Consider the following 21,094-nt stretch of genomic DNA (forward strand, 5'->3'; position numbering starts at 1 on the left):
TTCTTGTTTACCATGGTGTCCTGCACGTGTATTCAAAAACATATCCTTTAGTTGAGTTTTACAAAGGTTAAATGTAGCAGTTTCATGTTCAAATATAGGTCATGTGTTGCATAGCAGAAAACTTCATCTTGAATTTTCAATTACCTCACAGAGGCACTGTTGCTGTCGATGGAGCAGGATTTGGAATTGATCGTCCAGCAGAACTAAGCAAAAGTGATGATGAATATGAAGCCTTCAGAAAGAGAATGATGCTGGCTTATAGGTTCAGACCTAATCCACTGGTAGGATCTCTTCTTTTTTTCCTTTTCTCTGTCTCTGTATATGTGTTATATACATAAATACACACACACACACACACATATATATATATATATATATATATATATATATATATATATATGCACATATATATACATATGCACATATATATACATATATATATATATATATATATATATATATATATATATATATATATGTACTTGAAAATGTAAAGATGTAAGGCAATACTACGGCACTGTGTAGTTATATGTTCCCAGAAAAACAGTGGCACCTTCTGTGATAAAAGTAGTCTATGTATTAAACCAGAAATAACGAAGTGCTTTCACAGTGTAACCCACTGCTTCAGACATATTTGCAATGGCATCTAACATGAACATTTAAGTACTAAATTATTTAATTAAAGAAGTATGCAATTAAAAATCTCTTACCAAAAATACCACCATTTAAAGACGTATTAAAAAACACAGAAGAACTAAACTTAATACATGTGAAAGCTTTCATGGAATAAAAGATAACATTTAAAACGCCTACAAAACTATTGACTAGATATAATATATAAAAATGTGTGTATGCTATAAAAACTAAAAGCCTATGCCTGAATTAACAATAAATATGCAAACTATCCCTGAATAGTGAACTGATAGAATGTCAAGTGAAAAAAAAAGGGAGGGGGTTGATTGTTACACTGAAAACCCATAAATGAGGGTGTATAAATGATAGATGAAAATGGACAACTGGAAGTAAACTTTATATTGCATCCTAAGTGGTCTGGCTTTTAGAATAGGTTTTAACGAGACTTTATCATTTAGTCCCTTGCCTACATCAGCCCTTAGTCTAATTATCCATTTCATCTTATATACTTCTGTTTTATTACCAATATCCCCTAGCCTATTGCTAACCCTAGTATTTTCTATTATATAAAACTTAAATGTGTGTAAATTAGAGGTATTCATAACATGTTTAGCTAAGGCATTTGTCGAAACCTGCTTCTGTATATCATATAGATGTTCCTGAATTCTAAATTTAAACTTTGTTTTGCCTACATAAAAGGCCTTACAGGTTTCACAGATAGCAAGATAGACAAGATGTTCACTGTCGCATGTTCCTTCTGCATTAAACCAAACAGTTTTCTTCAGGTCTGGATGGAAAAACTCTCTCAATACTTCTACATATCGGCAGAAGTTACAATCATTACATGGTTTAACCCCCTTTTTTGGTCCTTTTAGTGCCATTAGAGTAGCACAACATTCTCCAAGTTAGTCATATTTTTATAAACAAAAGATGGATACCCACCTACCACTTTTCTAATTTCAGGGTCAGCCGTTAATACAGGCCAACGTTTCCTAAAAAGTATCTGTTGCTACTTGCATATCATTAGCATATTTAACTGACATTTTGTACTGTACACCATGTTGGTTGCGTTGGTAATGACTCATAGACTTTCTATTACCTTCTACCCTTTCTGAGAAGTAGGGTCTGCCCATCATATCTCTGCCATTTCTAACTTGATTCAGGATGGTTTCTAATTTATCCTTATGATACCCTCTCTTCATAAATCTTTATTACAAAAGTGTCATTTCTTTTTCAAAATCTTCCTCTTCTATACACAGTCTTGATAGCCTCATGCCTTGACCCGTTATTGCATTATTAAACATGTGCTGTGGGTGCATACTAGTTCTATATAGATAGGTGTTCTTATAGCATTCTTTTCTATATAGCTCTCTGGTTATTTTCCCTTCTGTAATATTAATGGTGACATCAATAAAATCTATACTTTTTCTAGAATATTTTAAAGAAAAGTTAAAAAAGTAGATGTATGGTTTAAACGTTCAACACACTGTAACAGTTGGTCTATGGAGCCTTCTTAAATGAAAGAGGTCATCCACAAACCATCTATAAAATTTTATATATGCTCTAAAATTATCTTCTACTATATGTTCTTGTTCCCATACCACCATAACTATATTGACATAAATGTTGGCACGTAGAGTGCCCATGGCTACTCATGTGCTTGCAGGCATCGTTGGTTTTCAAAAGTAAATATATTATTCTCTAGAACAAGTTCCATCAGTAGTGCTGTCATATCCCTCTTTGCTGCTTCTAAATTGGAATGTTTTCTTAAATAATGTTGTAGCATGGCTATACCTTGGTTATTCAGAATAACTGTAAATAAGGATTGTACATCCAAAGTCACCATAATGTTCTCTTTGAACTCCATATTTGTATGGTAACATTTTTATAAGTCCATTAAAAATTGTTTAGAGTCTCTCAAAATAAAACAATTCTGATTTACATATGGTCTTCAAACTTTTTCCTAGATATATAGAAATGGATTCTGTACAGCATCATTTGCCTGAGACTATAGGCCTCATGGGTGGGTCTAGGAGGTTCTTATGGACTTTGGGTATGCCTTGCATCACTGGTATTACTGGGTCCTTTATTGTAAAATATTCATGCAAGTTCAGCTCCAGTAGTCTCATTGCTAAACATTCCTGCAAAGTATTCTTAATCCTATTTATACCATCATTTAACATTTCATTCATTTTGCTAACATAAAACACTCTATCCATGACTACTATGGGCCCACCTTTATCTGCGGGTTCTATACATATAGTTTCATCCTCCTGTAAAGACTTTAAAGCTGCCCTTTGTTTAAAGTCTAAGTTAAAACATTTATTTTTCTTAGTACTATCGAAGTCGCAATAAAAAGCTTGATATAATGCCTCTGTACATCATTTTTCAAAAACATTAAGAACAGGATGATTGATGGGAATATAGGTACTCAGTTTATGCAAATTACGACATACATTTAAACTATTGTTAGAGCCTTCAGTTGAATCATTATTCCCATACAAAATTTTTAACATTACTGTCCTAGTATAACATTTTAGATCAAGAATATAGTCAGTTACCTCTGCCGATTGGGCAGGTATGAAGGAAAGACCTTTCTCCAAAATCTGTGCTTGTTCACAAGTAAGTTCTTTGGTAGAGATGTTCCATATTATTGAATCATGTTGTTTGACCACATTTTCTTGATGGTATGTGTTGTATTCATGATGTGGTCATATTTCCTTTTCAGTCTGGTTCTATTCCTGGACCTGTCCCTGATGCTGGTTCCTTTTACGTTTATCGGTAAAGGGTAATTTAAATTCTCCTGTTTCTCTGCTGGCTGTGTGTGCACCGTCTCTTTAATTTTTGCTGGAAAGGGATTAATGTTGTCCACTACTGTTGCTGAACATGAAAAAACCTTCTGTCTCGCCCCAGTCAACTCTCCCTTGGATTGATTTGTGGGATTTAGCTGTTGAACATTCCCTTCTTTTGCAGAGTTCTGCATATACTCCTCATTTCCTGCTTCAGCGGTTATGATGCTTTTCCCTTGGGGTATGCTGCATGCTGTTGAAGTTGTATTACATTGCTCATAGGTTCCTGCAGTGGGTGCTGTCCCTGTTGCTGCTCGCTGATTGGTGCTACTGTTCTCTGTTGGCCAGGCAAAGACATGGCCATTAGAAAAATCCCTTTTCTCTCTTTCTAGTTTTTACAATTTATTATGCAGAGATCTCTTCTCAAACAAAGCTAGGGAATCCATTATATTCCTGATTTTTATGTCTATTAATGCTTCAGGAAATTCTGTGTGCAGTTCAGATTGTATTCTAAGCAGCTTATTTGAGAGTTCTTCCGGTTTGAAATAATTAATCATTAAGCTCATATATTTAAAGCTTAACTCATTATTTAGTTTCTGCCATTCTGCTAATAAGGGGTACGTATTGCCATAAGTTGGCATTTTGAGAATACGTAAACCTCTCGGAATTGCTTTCAACATCAGGCATGCCTGAAAATGAAAACGTTGTAGCTTATTTAACCTAAATAAGCAGTCCTCAAAATAATTAACTTTTTCCTTTAGAATCTCAAGTTTTTTTTATCATAGTCACTATCAAAGATATTACTCACTGGATTATGTCCTTGCAGTAGGGGATTGCTCACTCTATTCATAGAATCTTGCAACTTACTCTTAATGGAGATGGTAGCTTCTGTTAAACGACCCTCTGGTGTATAATCCAACTAGATTTCTTGTTCAGCCGTAGTTCCAGTGGTCAGGTAAAAAATATAACGTTCCCAAAACAAGCAAATTACCTGAACCTTCCAGATTAATGCCTTGACATCCAAGGAAAGAGAAAAAAACTTGAAAATATGGAGATGTAAGGCAATACTATGGCACTGTGTAGTTATATGTTCCCAGTAAAACAATGGCACCTTCTGTGATAAAATTAGTCTATTTATTAAACCAGAAATAACTTAAGTGCTTTCACAGTATAACCCGTCTTCAGACGTATTTGCAATGGCATCTAACATGAACATTTAAATACTAAATTATTTAATTAAAGAAGTGTCCAATTAAAAATCTCTTACCAAAAATGCCCCCATTTAAAGACATATTACAAAACACAGAAGAACTAAACTTAATGCATGTGGAAGCTGGAAGCTTTCATGGAATAAAAGATATAAAAACATTTAAAACACATACAAAAATATTGACTAGATATATATAAAAATGTGTTTATGATTTAAAAACAAAAAGCTTGTGCCTGAATAAACAATAAATATGCAAACTGTTCTTGAGTAGTGAACTGATAGAATGTCAGTTCTAGAAAATAATATATTTACTTTTGAAAACCAACTGTATTTGCAAGCACATGGAGTAGCCATGGGCACTCTGTGTACTAACAGTTATGCCAGTATAGTTATGGCGGTATGGGAACAAGAACATGTAGTAGAATATAAAATTTTATATATGCTCTTAAAATTAGGCTGTTTTTGGGTGATCTCTTTTTCATTTGGAAAGGCTCCATAGAACAACTGTTAGTGAGTTGAACATTTAAACCGTACATCTACATTTTTAAAATTGTCCTCAAAATATTCTATTGAAAGTATAGATTTTCTTGATGCCGCCATTAAACATTACAGAAGAAGGGAAAATAACCACAGACATATATAGAAAAAAATGCTATAAGAACACCTATCTATATAGAACTAGTATTCACCCACAGCACATTTTTAATAATGTAGTAAAGGGTCAAGGCATGAGACTATCAAGACTATATATAGAAGAGAAAGATTTTGAGAAAAATGACACTTTTGGAAGAAAGATTTATGAAGAGAGGGTATCATAAGGATAAATTAGAAACAATCCTGAATCAAGTTAGAGATATGACAGGCAGACCCTACTTCTCAGAAAGGGTAGAAGGTAATAGAAAGTCTATGGGTCATTACCGACGCAACCGAGATGGTGTACAGTACAAAATGTCAGTTAAATATGCTAATTTTATGTAAGTAGCAACAGATATTTTTAGGAAATATTGGCCTGTATTAACGGCTGACCCTGAAATTAGAAAAGTGGTAGGTGGGTATCCATCTTTTGTTTATAAAAATATGACTAACTTGGAGAATGTTGTGCTACTCTAATGGCACTAAAAGGGCGAAAAAAGGGGGTTAAACCATGTAATGATTGTAACTTCTGCCGATATGTAGAAGTATTGAGGGAGTTTTTCCATCCAGACCTGAAGAAAACTGTTTGGTTTAATGCAGAAGGAACATGTGACACTGAACATCTTGTCCATCTTGCTATCTGTGAAACCTGTAAGGCCTTTTATGTAGGCAAAACAGACAAAGTTTAAGTTTAGAATTCAGGGACATCTATATGATGTACAGAAGCAGGTTTCTACAAATGCCTTAGCTAAACATGTTATGAATACCTCTAATTTACACACATTTAAGTTTTACGTAATAGAAAATACCAGGGTTAGCAATAGTGTAGGGGATATTGGTAATAAAACAGAAGTAAATAAGACAAAATGAATAATTAGACTAAGGACTGATGTAGGCAAGGGACTTAATAATAAAGTCCCGATAAAATCTGTTCTAAAAGCTACACCACTTAGGAAGTAGTATAGAGTTTACTTATAGTTGTCCATTTTCATATATCATTTATACACCCTAATTTATGGGTTTTCAGTGCAACAACCAAACCCCCCCCCCTTTTTTTCACTTGACATTCTATCAGTTCACTATTCAGGGGGACAGTTTGCATATTTATTGTTTATTCAGGCATAGGCTTTTAGTTTTTATAGCATACACACACATTTTTATATATTATATCTAGTCAAATAGTTTTGTATGCATTTTAAATGTTTTTATCTTTTATTCCATGAAAGCTTTCACATGTATTAAGTTTGGTTCTTCGGTGTTTTGTAATATGTCTTTAAATGGTGGTATTTTTGGTAAGAGATTTTTAATTGGCTACTTTAATTAAATTTAGTATTTAAATGTTCTTTTTTGATGTCATTGCAAGTACGTCTGAAGAAGCAGTGGGTTACACTGTGAAAGCGCTTACGTTATTTCTGGTTTAATAAATAACTACTTTTATCACAGAAGAAGGTGACATTGTTTTACTGGGAACATGTAACTACACAGTGCTGTAGTATTGCCTTGCATCTTTATATTTTCAGGTATTGTTCTCTTTCCTTGGATGTCAAGGCATTAATCCAGAGGTTTCAAGTAATTTGCTTGTTCATGGGCAAGTGTGGTAGCTTGTACTTTGATTATAGTGCTGATTCACCTCCTAGTAACCAAATTTTCAAACATTGTCTGCAGATCTAATTATGTATCATAAGATGTTAGGATCATACATGCTTTGTGTTCACAGGTGTATTTCTCACACTTGGACCAGTCACTGCTGCTTACTAAAGTTTCATACCCAGCATTTATCACCCTTTCTGCTTTGCAAATTTGATTTTTTGACTCTAGTGTTTTGACTTGCTAAGTTAAAAATGGGTACCCATTGCCATGTCATTGTAAAGATTTGCATCCAATGATAACCTGCCTTTTCCCCACTGTAGTGCGATCTCTGAGTTGGTATATATATATATATATATATATATATATATATACAAATAATTAGAGGAGGGGCTGTGAGGAGCATAGCCCCCTACAAAAGGTGTATTTGGTGAACACAGTACACTCCTTGTGTGAGGGCTTCACCCCACTCACACCCCCAGTTAATTATAAATACCAGCTCTGAGATCACACTACAGTGGAGAAAGGGCAGGTTTCCTTATACTGAAGTTACTGATTGGTAAGTGCTACATTCCACTTCCTTTATGTTGGCCAACTATCCTTGTTTGATGTAAATCTTTACAGTGATATGGCCTTTCAATTAAAGGAAATTTCAATGATTAGTGCTGATGTACTGCTGTTCGATGAACATGCCATTCGATGATTAAACATAGACCCATTGAAAACAATCAGTACGGTCTCCTGTGCAATTAAAAAGGGGATTATAACTTTGGGTACGGTTACAGGTTGGCAGTCATCAGGTCAGTTTTCTGTGTGATCTTCAGTCGAGTAAGGGAAAGCTCCTGCTACACTTTAGCAGTGCTACAAGGGTCTGTCTCCTTTATCTTTGAAATCCTATGTCTCAGTGATGTGAAAGGACTGCTTCTAGAAAGAGGGGGATGTCTCTTGTGTCCCTTATTTGCCTCTTGCCAGTTGAGAGATGGAACTCATCCTTCAAGTGCTCTTGGCTAATAGTTTTCATTTTTATTATCATTTTTCTTAGCTTTTGTTGTTGAATTTTTTTCTTATGTTTTATTGAGTTCTGTTACTGTCCTAAATTTTATCAACTGTTATTTCTTCATATTTGAATTGTTTTCGGAATGAGAATTGCTATTTCATAAGTGCGTGTGTGTGGCCAGAAAATGGTGGCATGGGACAAGCAGTTGATTTTTTTGCCCCTGTTTAGACAGTCGGCCAAAAAATGATGAATTCTTTAAGTTCATCTGTTTGACTGACTTTTATAAGAACAGACCGTGCCTTTTTTTAAAAGGATGCAATGATCCTGTAGGACGACACTTAAATGATGCATTTTCCTTGTCATTGAAAAAGCAATCCCACAACTTAAGATCTCCCACTGTAGGGTTTGACTACAGTCGTCTTTTTGCTCGTGACATTTCATAAGCAAGTTTTCACTGTAAAAAGCATCAGCAAATTGTCATTCACTCTTTCACCTTTTTCTTTGAAGGTGGATGTTGAAACCGTATTGGTGTCATATATGGTGTAGTATGTTTCCCTGAAAGAGAGCAGCTGTCCTCTAGATATCTTTGATGGCTGTGAGCTCTCTCACCAGGTGACTCTTCTTAACTTAGATGTCAAGTATTTGAGTTTCCCTAAAGAAATAGGGTTTGGAGGTCCTTTGGTTCCAACGGCCTAGGAGGCCTTAAAGCATTAATCTCTAGAAATCTTCTCACAAAAGACTTCTCTTTGAAACTTCCGTAAGGAATGCTTAACCCACCATTAGTGGAGATGTATTTTCTGAAGATGGGCCCATTTTTGGTAGATCTTGTAAGCCCTCCAGAATTTGTGTAACTATCAAAGCTGCGACTGATTGTACAGTGACAAAAAGGCATCCCAACCAGTTTCGTTCCTTCTTTGTCTTTTTTTCCGTTTAATTCTTCAAGTTTGTTGGGTTCCGATACAGTGTTGAGAATGGACTCTCTTCCTTAAGTCAGGGCATGATTAGAGTTCATAAAATTAGTATTGTTTCAGTCTTTAATGTTGGCGAGTGTTCTCAGCATTTGCAGTGTACCCAGTTACCTCCTCTTATAATTCACACAGGGTTGGGGATTTTCATAATAGTTAAGGTGTTTACCTTACAAATGCAAGGTACTGGGTTTGATTCTGTCCTTTGGAAAGCATGGCTAAGCTTTTTAAGGTCATTAGCCCAGTAATCACGTATGAACATATATTGATAGCATATCTAAGTATCACTGTAAATTCTTTATTAGACCCATTGCACCCACTACTACTGTGGGATCTATCTTGGTATATTTCTTCCACATTGCTCTTGTTTCTGTCTGCAAATCCTGATATTTTATGACTTTTTGTCTCTCTCTCTAAGACACTGTATTCACTGGGTATGGCAGTTTGTGATCAGTGCTGCTTCTGTCATTTTTAATGGAGTACTAAACCTGTTTCTCTCGCATCAGTGTTTTGAACTGTTAATGAGCGATCCCATGTATGCTTTGTGGTTCATGTTTCTAGGGCTCATCAGCTTCTTCTTTGTTAGTGTTTGCACAGTCTCCATTGCAACAGTCTTGTGCCTTTTAGTATACAGGCCCTCTGCCATGAGTGTATCTCACCAAGTGACAAGATTTGCGATAGTTTCCATTTTCTTTTTTTATAGAATATCCATTTGTCTGTTTCTCTCACCCTTTCAGTGGATTTTGTAAACCAGTGTGTGCGTACATTGTCCACTCTTCTGGGCTGCCATTATTAGCCTCCTCTCATCTTTTAGTTTCAGTTCATCTCTCCTTAACCACTCCCACGTCGTATCTTGGTCAACACAAGATTGTTCCATGAAATCTCTGTACTTGCAGCTATATTTATGGCTTTTCCAGTTTTTTCCTTCTCATTTGATCATTTTCCTTATATACTTTTGTTTTCTTGGCATATTCAGTTACTGTCTGATTTGTCTACTTCTGGTTTGATTTCCATTCCCATTTGATACCAAAGTGTTTCTGCTGAACTAAGCAAAGATGTCATCTCAGATGACTTCTCCTGTTTTAAAACTTTTTCACTGTTTATTTATCGACCCTCCATTTACTCCCAAATATTTAAACACTCCCTTCTGCTCAAGTTCCTTCAAATTGCATTTCTGTCTTGCATTGGTATTTTCCTGATACTGCAGCTTTTCAGTTTTAAATGTTGCTTTTGAAAGTTTATTAAGACCAAATGTCATTCTTAAATCATCTGAAAGTTTTAACCATTTGAAGTTGTGCTTTCAATTTCTCATTTGAGAACTGTTATACGATTTTAAGTCAGGTAGATGAGAAATCTTTAAACAAGGGTGATTTCTGTGATCCTGATTAACTATGCCATAATCTGTTAAGTTAGCATTTTAATGGGATAAGCGAAAGACAAAATAGCAACTGTGAGAGAGAATCTCCCTGGAATGCCCCCCTTTGAATTTTTATCCGAGGCACAATAATTGCCATTTGTCATGGCTTTAACTGCATAGTGGTTTGAGACTGGTTCATGGTCACTATAATATAATTAGTCATTGTGGGCTGTGTCTTGTATGTCTGTAAACATTCCTTTATGTATGAATGTGGCATGTTGTCAAATGTTTTGTAATCTGTCCATGCCATACTTAAATTCTTCTTTTTATAATTCTCTGCTATGACTTTAGTAATAAATGGTCCTTTGTTCCATATGACTATTTTGTTACCATTTTGTTCTTGTGCCATAACTGAATTTTTTTTCCAAATGTCTGCATCAGTTCCCATGTATAATTGTATATTTTTGGAAGGGAAGTTTTAGTCTGTAGTTAAGATGAGCTTCAAGTTCACTGTTAAGGAGGAATATAATTTTCCTCGTTAACCAGGTGGTGTCTGTTCAGGATGTGCATACAAGTAATTCTTACTGTGGGCTACATTTTTGTGTAAAAATGTTAATGTTTCAGGACAGAAGTTGGGTACTGTATCTGGGCCTGGGTTTTTCCATTTAGGTGCATTGCTTAATTTTGTCTCCATTTCTGTAGCTATTACTTCATCCAATTTCATTTCCTCTATATTAAAACTCTTTACTTTATAATTCTTTTATCCAGTCAGTATCTTTATTTTCAACTGGGTCTTCATAAATATTTCTATAAAATATACCCATTTCTTCTTTTTTTTTTTTGGTAATAGGTATGCAAGAAATTGCATACCCAATAACTATACTCATAAATAGGACTATCCAAGAGGGAACCATCCCTGATATCTGGAAAGTCTCTCATATTATCCCACTACACAAAGGCGGTAACGCTATTGACTACTCCAACTTTAGACCAATTGCTCTTCTCTCACCTTTAACAAAGATTATGGAAAAATGTATTCATCAGCAACTTGTACAGTATCTCTCTTTACACAACATTATAGCTAACTGTCAACATGGCTTTAGACCGCATCATAGCACCACCACTGCCCTCCTTTCCTTCGTAGATACCATCAACAGCAATCGCAACAATAATCTATTCTCTTCTGCTCTATTCATTGACCTATCTAAAGCTTTCGACATGGTTAACCACTCTTCTTTAATTAACATCCTCGAATCCCTCTCATTTGACAATCTTGCCATCAAATGGTTTAGTTCATATCTCAGTAACAGACAACAAGCCGTTCTTTGGGACAACCACATCTCCTCCTTATTGCCCATTTCTATTGGAGTCCCTCAGGGCTCTATTCTTGGTCCACTTCTCTTCTCCCTTTATATTAATGATCTTCACTCTATAATCCCTCAAGCTACTTGCATTCAATATGCTGATGACTCCACTATTATTTGTTCAGCATCCTCCTCTTCAGATCTAATCTCACTAACTCAAAATATCTTCAACACAGTAGAAACATGGTTTACTAGACGATACCTCCTTCTTAATGCTAAAAAAACTAAACAACTCCTCTTCACCCCCACCACTCGTACCTCCCCATTAAACTTCACCATCTTGTCAAACAACGCCACTGTCATCTCTTCTGACTCAACAACTAAACTGCTAGGAATAACCATAGATAACAGTCTCACTTTTGATCAACACATCAATAACACCATCAAATCAGTTAATAGAAAAATAGGATCCTTATACCATATTAAACCATTTCTCGCCCCATCTACTAGAGCTACTATTGCCCACTCCCATCTTATATCTACTCTCTCTTATGCCTCTCCTATCTTCACCAACCTCAAGAAAGCTAACCTAAACAAACTAGCAACTTGCTATAATAACATAGCCCGCTTTGCCACTGGTAACCCTTTCAGAACCCATCACTGCATAAATTTGAAACTTTTAGGCTGGCTAGAACTACAAAACTATCTTATAACCTCACAACTTACTATTGCCCACAAAATACTGTACCAACCTGATAACACCCCTATACTTTCTCAACTTTTACTCCCTTATAACAGTCTTACCTCCCTTCGATCCTCTTGTAAACTCATGACCAAATCCATAAAGGCCCACAACTTAGCTGGCGACTCTTTATTCACTAATACTGTAGGTAGAGTATGGAATTTGCTACCTAGGGATATAACTCTGATTACATCCTTTCCTCTCTTCAAACAAAAAATCAAACTGTACTTCCAAAATCACTGGCTTTGTTCATGTAGTACACCAGACTAACTTCCCTCACTACCCTTCTCCCTACCTTTAACCCTACTCTGTGCTTAATAGTTAGCAAATACATTGTTTTTTCTTTTCCCCTTTTCTGTCCTTCTATGCTCTGACCTACTTCTCATCTCTCCCATCTCCTCTCTTTTGTCTTTTCTTTTCTCACTTCTTGACTACTGTCTCTCCTCTTTCTTTCTTGTATTACTCCTACTTCTAGTCTCTTGTACTAACTTTTTGCTATATTGTAAATACTTTTGGGCATAGCCTTTATCCATTAATTAAGATGCTTTGAAACTGACCTAGTACTATTCATGACTACTGTAGTTTGTGTGCATTAACTTTTGTTGATTTTATTACTAATTTTATATTTTTATTTTTATTTCTTTATTATTAACATGTCTCATTGTTATGTTTTGTGTGGAGCTTTTCTCCCCGGGCCTCTACTGAAAATGGAAATATATCCAGCTAGACTAGCCCGGTCAACAAATGTAAAATAAAAAAAAAAATAAAATAAATAAAATGGGTCTATTCCTTTTACATTGTTTCTCAGTTCTATGTAAAATCTTTTTGGGTCATCAGTGAGTTGCTTATTTTGTATTTTTCTTGGTTTATCTCCATATCTTATAGTTATTTTCTGCTTGTGATGATATTTTTAGTTTATTGGCAGCAGTAGTGTATGATAAATCCTGGTCTGTTTTGATACTGTGCAGTGCTTTTAACCAGGTCTGAGATGTTCTTCGTGTTTCACTGTTGCAGTCATTACATTTGGGTAATCCTGCTGGCAGGTTGCCCTCAGTCGACCTGAATTTCACAGTCTTGGGTCCTGCGTCGGTTGCTGTCGTCTCTTCTCTGACGTCAGGTCATCAGGGGTATAAAAGATGCAGCCAACGCCATTTTCTTAAGTCTTTCTTGCCGCGCAGTGCCCGAAGCAGAAGCAGTACGCAAGTGCCGGTTGGCCGACTCCTGAGATTTTCATGTTTGAGTTTCAGATCCGAAGTCTTCATTAAAGCTAAGTACCCCATTGGGGAAACTTTTTTCTTGCACCAGACTGATGTCAGAAAAAGTTAATTGTATTTCTTGTAGAAAGCAAATGCCTCATAAGGACTTTCATTCTTACTGTATTCCTTGCCTAGGCCTTGACCACGACATTTCAAGTTGTCGGTTTTGTGCTAGATTTAACCAACGCACTAGTAAGCATCGGTATGATTTTGCATTAAACTATTTTGGGCGCAGATTTAATTATAAAATGTCGTATGATAGCCATCCCACTACCGGAGTTCATAAAAAATGCAAAGAAAAAGAAAAGGGTAGACAACCGAGGCTGAAAACCGATGAAGCTTCTCCTAAGCCAGTCACCGGTTCGCTGGTTCTCAGTGAGGCGCTTTTGCAGCCCCTGACACCTGCTACTTTAGAGTCGCAGGCTGCTACCGACTGCCACGTGGAGCCGACTATGCGCTGGAATCTCAAAGTACTGAGACTCTGACACTATTCCCTCAGATGGGTCCGGAGCTGCTGAGCAGGTACCGGCTTCTGAGGGTGTATTCAGATCTAAACATCTATACATTAAACAGACTTCAAAGGCAAAGACTAAAGCACCTTCAAAGATAAAGAAACAAGCTCAAGAGCCACATGGGCAGGCCTCCATGCCCAAAAAACAGATGCTCAAAATGGCCGAAGACTTGATTACCTTGATCAGGGGTTCCCATCCCCCTCCTGATAAGAGGACTAGGTAAGAGACAGACTATGAATCTTCAGATCAGGTTTCCATTTCTTCTGATTCCTCTTCTGACCAGAAATATTCACTTCCCCCCTATGAGGATTCTGATGCTGAAGAATCTATTCCTTCAGCTTCTCCTCCTGAGCACTATTCCTTTGGGGAAACCTTGCATACCATTGAAGGAGCATTTCTACTGGGAGAGCCAAGATTTTCAGAATCTAAAAGAGGCCTGGACTTCCTTTTGCTACCTCAACACAGGCCTCTTGCCATTCCACCTGTGTTAGACATTGTAGATGATGTGTTTTCAGAGTCTAGTCTGACCCTGACTCCTTACCTCAAGCTCCTGTTAAGCCTGACAGGTATTACAGGGTTCCTGACTCTCATAAATTCCTTTTCAAAACCCTGCTGCAGACCCAGAGACTATTTCACAGGGTCCAAAAAGGGGTTAAGGCTTCCGCTGCAAAAACCCTACCCTTCTGACCGATTCTAGGGCACTAGATAAATGGGGAAAAAGGTTTACACATCTGCTACCTTGGCTATAAGGGCCTTAAACTGTCAGTTCTATATGCTCAAATATCATCAACATGTCATGACATTGCTTAAACAGAAAATGTTGCTAAATTCTGAATGTGCAGTAAACAAGGAATTGCAGGATTTATTGCATGCAGCTGAACAAGTTGGAAAGCATACTTTGCAATGTGGTTTTGATTCTCTGGAGGCCTCCTGCAGGGCCGCAGTTACGGGTTCTGTAATTAGGAGACATGCTTGGTTAAAGGAACAAAGTCTGCCTGATCATGTCAGTTAAATTATTAGATGCACCTTTACAGCACGATACTTTGGTGTTAAGGCAGAAGAGGTGTTAAAGAAAATGGAGGACAAAGCTAAATCTATGCAAACTGTCAAAGAATTTTTACAAGTGCAGCCACCTAGGTTTAGTAGACACTGGCCTACAAAGAAGTGGTCCTTTCCAGTGTCGGACAGACCTCAAAGGGGCAGATCCCAGGTGCAAGGTTCATGCAGGTCAAAGCAATGGGGTGCTTCTACCTCCAAAAGTGGAGAAGACAAATCACAGCCATACAGGAAACGGTCCCAATGACTTCCCCCTGCCTGCACCAAGCACTTATCTCCAGGTAGCACCCTTAGGGGGAAAAATAGCACTTTTTTTCTCAAAATTGACACATTATAACCCAGGACAAGTGGGTCCTAAACATAGTATCACAAGGCTACAAGTTTCACTTCCATACCCTGCCAAGGACAAACTGTTGGCCAGACCTGCCAAAAAATCAATGGGCAGAGGCTCAAAAACAAGTCGCAGCTCTCATGGACATGAGGGCTATTCAACAAGTGCCACAACAAGAGCAGGGACAAGGATTTTACTCAAGACTGTTCTTGGTACCCAGAAAGGACAAAGCATGGAGACCAATACTGGACCTATCTGTTCTAAACACATTCCTGGATATTCCAAAATTCAAAATGTTGACCTTGCAGCAGCTCCTGCCCATGTTGTGCAAAGAGGCTTGGCTCGTGACTTTAGACCTAAAAGAGGCATACCTGCATGTCCCAATCAGGCAATCATGCAGAAGATGATACCTCAAATTCAAGGCTGGCTCAATGCATTACCAATTCTCTGCACTGCCCTTTGGCTTATCTACTGCGCCCATGGTCTTTACAAAGTGCCTGGCACCAGTAATTGCTTTCTGCAGACAGAGGAATAAAAATATATCCTTACTTGGATGACTGCCTAATTCAAGCAGAGAACAAGGACATTCTACTACAGCATCTGGCGTTTGTGAAAACACTTTTAACATGCCTAGGGTACACAGTCAACGAAAATAAATCAAAACTAGTACCCTCTCAAGAGATAATATTCCTGGGTGCAAGCTTAAATACAACTGCCCAGATGCCTTATCTCACGCCAGACAAAGGCAACTGACTGCCTACTTCAGTACATTGGCAACAAAGACCCAGTTATCTGCAAGAAAAATTCTGCAGGCTTTGGGCTTCATGGCATCCTGCAACTTACTAATTCCGTATGCAAGACTGCATATGAGGAAACTTCAATGGTACCTAAAAAGTGTCTGGACACAACATTGCCACAGCCTGGAAACAATGATTACTCTCATTCCCTGCCTGCAACAGGAGTTTCGATGGGCGAAGGCTTGTCACCAAAACAAGGGACAGCCATTCACATTACCCCCAGCCAGGCAGAACCTAACAATGGATGCATCACATTATGCCTGGGGGGCCCTCATGGCAGAAAGATGCATTCAGGGCACCTGGCCCACAAACCAAATGCATCTACATGTCAATGAAAAAGAGATGCTAGCTGTTCAAAATGCCCTGACAGCCTTCAAGGACCTACTTCATCCGGGACAACTACTGATAGACAGACAGCACCATGGTGATGTGGTATATAAACAAGCAGGGGGGCACACATTCTTACCCCCTTTGCAGACTAGCCATGGCTTTGTGGGACACAGCATTGACTTACCAAGTCCACCTGCAGGCACAATTCCTGCCAGGAAAGGAAAATACCCTAGCAGACGAACTAAGAAACCTCATGGATCCACACGAGTGGCAGCTGGATCCACAAGTCTTCAGCATGATAACAAGGAAATGGGGATGCCCGGACATAGATCTATTTGTCTCCCCTCACAACTACCAACTAAAAAGATTCTGCACAAGGACTTATCACAAGCAAGCATGGAAAGTGGACGACTTATCTTTCAACTGGAAAAACCTATCAGTATATGCTTTTCCTCCACTGTCTCTTCTCCCCAAGGTACTCCTAAAGGTCAGACAGGAGAAACCAAAAATGATACTGATTGCCCCAGACTGGTCCTGCCAGTGCTGGTATCCGATCTTAAGGAACTTGTTTCAATGCCCAGCCTGGGCCTTACCTCAAATACGTCACCTACTGTCCCAGCAAAACAATCAGATCCTGCACAGCCAACTCAGGACTCTAAACCTGGCAGCATGGCGGATTATTTAGCCAGGCAAAGCATACCTCTCAGTAAAGCTGTGATGGATGTCATTCTGGAAGCCAGATGGCCTAGTACTAGGAAATCTTATGCTGGAAAATGGAAGAGATTTTGTGCTTGGAACCAGGCACAAGGAAGTGATACAACTGTACCAAATATTCCTCAGATTTTGCAATACTTAACGAGATGCTGGACCAAAGGCCTATCTTTTTCATCAATTAAAATTCATGCCTCTGCCATTTCGGCTCATTACGATACAGAACCCACCAATCTTTCCTCATCCTTTATTAAGGCAGTACCTCAGAGGAGCCAAACATTTAAGTCCTCCAAGGAGATCGCCAATACCTGCATGAGACCTCAATTATGTCTTGGAAAAACTCACCTTATCTCCATTTGAGCCAGCTGCTACTGCTGATATCAAAGTTTTTATCCTGGAAAACAGCTCTGCTCGTAGCAGTAACTTCTGCAAGACGAGTGTCAGAGCTACAGGCACTCATGGCTGTGGAACCTTTTATCATTTTTTATCCAGACAGGGTCTCTCTTGAGGACCTAACCCAACATTTATGTCTAAGGTGGTGTCCATTGTGGCCCTGAGCCAAACTATTTATTTGCCAATTTTTATCCAAACCACAGAACAAAGGGGAGATAATTCTGCATTCTTAACACACAGCTTAGATTCTATATGGACAAAACTAAAGTTTTCAGGAAGACAGAGCAATTACTAGTGGCATATGCTGCAGGATCACAAAGAAAGGCTATCTCCAAGCAGACTATTTCAACGTGGATAGGCCACTGCATTCATTTCTGCTATTCACAACATGGCAAGCCAGTGCCTACGGGCATTAGGCCACATTCAACCAGAGCTGCAGCCACTTCAGCAGCCTTTCTCAGGGGAGTTCCAACTAAAGACATTTTAGAGGCGCTACTTGGAGTTCAGTGCACACCTTTACAAAGCATTATCATCTGCCACTTTACTCTAAATCCAGGGCAGGCTTTGCCACTGCAATTCTGCAGGGCCTCATAGCTGCTCCTAATGCTGTTTAGCTCCAGCTTCCCAACCATAGCTTTGGGACTCTACCCAAATGTAATGACTGCAACAGTGAAACATGGAGAACATAGTACAGTTGTGTACACTTACCATAAATGTAGATGTTCGAGTGTATTCACTGTTGCAGTCCAGGTTACCCACCCACCATCCCCCTCATTTCTGCTGGATTTTATATTTCCTTCTCTGATCTATACAACCTATGTGGTGTATTTGCTTATAGATGAAGGTAAAGTTTATATTGGTGCGTGTATGTTTTTATATACACACACACAGACACACACACACACACACACATATATATATATATATATATATATATATATATATATATATATTTGGCAACCCTTTTAGAGGGCACCTAACATCTGGGGCAAGAAAAACTGAAGAAAATGGCGTCAGATGCATCTTTTATACCCCTGACGACCTGGCGTCAGGGAAGAGGCGACAGCAACTGACGCAGGACCCAAGACTTTGGAATTCATGCCGACTGAGGGCAACCTGCCAGCAGGATTGCCCAAATGTAATGACTGCAACAGTGAATACACTCTAACATCTACATTTATGGTAACTGTGCACAACTGTACTTTTCTAAACATTTTTGATTTGTTGCTTTTTCTATATACTTCTAACAGTACTACTTCTGGTCTTAAAGGAAAATTCTACCTTAGAACAAAAAAAAAAAAAAAAACCTGTTTTCACCCTATCAATTTCTGAGCTATTTTAACACCTAAAATCAGTCTGACTGCTGCTTATAGAATTTTAATACGTTTTTACAAAATGGTTGCCATATCAGCATGATCTAGTTTTTCTTCAAGCCTTTCTCTTCTCCATAATCCATTTCAAGTCTACTTTATATGAGTTATGCTAGACATGAAGTAGTGGGGTTTTCTTATGCCTTTGACATATAATGGGGATTACTGTCAATCACCGTTACAGGTAGGTACTAGGCAATTGGCCTTAGGGCGTGTATAAGCCTAGCCAAAAAGGTACCGTAGGTTTTGCCACCCAAGAAAATTTATTTTCCTGTACCCCTGTTGAGCAGAGTCACAGAGGAGTTCCCCGGGGTGTATTTCCTATTTCCCATCCAGTCATCAAGATTTTTCTTGGAGTGCTAGTGAGGAGCTTTGTTTGCTTAATTTTTCCGGAAACGGTCTTCATAATATTTCTAAAAACCCTATGTATCAAATCATAAATAGGACTGTCCAAGAGGGAACCATCCTGATATCTGGAAAGTCTCTCATATTATCCCACTACACAAAGGCGTAACGCTATTGACTACTCCAACTTTAGACCAATTGCTCTTCTCTCACCTTTAACAAAGATTATGGAAAAATGTATTCATCAGCAACTTGTACAGTATCTCTCTTTACACAACATTATAGCTAACTGTCAACATGGCTTTAGACCGCATCATAGCACCACCACTGCCCTCCTTTCCTTCGTAGATACCATCAACAGCAATCGCAACAATAATCTATTCTCTTCTGCTCTATTCATTGACCTATCTAAAGCTTTCGACATGGTTAACCACTCTTCTTTAATTAACATCCTCGAATCCCTCTCATTTGACAATCTTGCCATCAAATGGTTTAGTTCATATCTCAGTAACAGACAACAAGACGTTCTTTGGGACAACCACATCTCCTCCTTATTGCCCATTTCTATTGGAGTCCCTCAGGGCTCTATTCTTGGTCCACTTCTCTTCTCCCTTTATATTAATGATCTTCACTCTATAATCCCTCAAGCTACCTGCATTCAATACGCTGATGACTCCACTATTATTTGTTCAGCATCCTCCTCTTCAGATCTAATCTCACTAACTCAAAATATCTTCAACACAGTAGAAACATGGTATCTGAAGTAGGATATTCATTTGTCTGCAACCTGTGGAACCTGTGGGTTATGGATCCGATATCGGATCCGAACCGGCATAGTTTTCCAGCTATGGATCCAAGCTCTCAGCTCCTCCCCTCACCCATAATGCCCTGCTCTACCCTCATGACCTCAGATCTTGTTTGCCGCGCTGGTAACTAGATGTGGATACATAGCTCTCAGCTAAGTAGACTATTTTCTTGTTGAAAAATAGAGAATTTTTTCTTTCTTTAACAATTTTTGTGTGAAAGTTGTAGGTTTCCTGTTATTATTGACTGTTTTTAGTTTAATTTAATTTTCAGTAGTAATTTATTCCCTCCCTCGCTGGTAGAGTGTGTGTGAGGCCTGTGTGCTTTTTATTGTTTAAGTTACTTTTCTGTAACTTTAGGTTAAGTTTATAGACTATGGCTGAACAGCCTAAGTCCATATTTTCAAAAGCCCGAGTGTGGCCATAAGCTCACCGCTGATGGCCACACTGTGTGTTAGTGTCTTGGGGTTGAACACCTCACATCTGGTTGTTCCATTTGTGCAGGGTTCAACCCCAGGGCACTGAGGGAGCGGAGGTCCAAGCTGGTCTTGGCGGGACTTTACCGGGACTCGGCTCCGACCTCCGCCTCCTTCGGGACTCCTGCGGCTGCAGTTGTTCCTGTGGCACCCCTCCTGCTCCTGGGACTCAAACTCCTGCTTCAGGACAGGAGAGGGATGCATCTAGGACCGGAGGAGAAGCACCACAAGCGCGGGCCGAGACCTCTGTTTCGCCCCGCCAGCCAAGCGGCTTCTCCCCGGCTTCCTGTCGGTCCGGTCTCCTCCTTCTCGGCTCCGGTCCCCTGTGTGCTTCTCACCGGGTCCTGTGGAGGAGGAGACCCGATCTCCGAGGCTATCGAGGAGGCATTCCAGGCCTACCTCGGTAGCCTCGCCGAGATCTACCCATAGCCTTTCGATGCTGATCTGGACCGGATGATGAGAAGGTTCATCCAGGCCCAGATGCAGATGGGAGTGTT

General features: G+C 38.7%; 1 long non-coding RNA gene across 1 annotated transcript in view; it reads left to right on the plus strand.

Moving 5' to 3' along the window:
* LOC122787156 overlaps positions 1-21,094 on the plus strand; it is a 107,105-nt gene that overhangs the window by 18,204 nt on the left and 67,807 nt on the right. The window contains exon 4 of the long non-coding RNA XR_006362544.1: positions 152-281. This is a non-coding gene — a long non-coding RNA (uncharacterized LOC122787156). The remainder of the gene's footprint in view (positions 1-151; positions 282-21,094) is intronic.

The sequence above is a fragment of the Protopterus annectens genome, chromosome 13.part0 (genome assembly GCF_019279795.1).
Source record: "Protopterus annectens isolate FY-2018-M chromosome 13.part0, PAN1.0, whole genome shotgun sequence".
In the NCBI taxonomy this organism is placed as follows: domain Eukaryota; kingdom Metazoa; phylum Chordata; order Ceratodontiformes; family Protopteridae; genus Protopterus; species Protopterus annectens.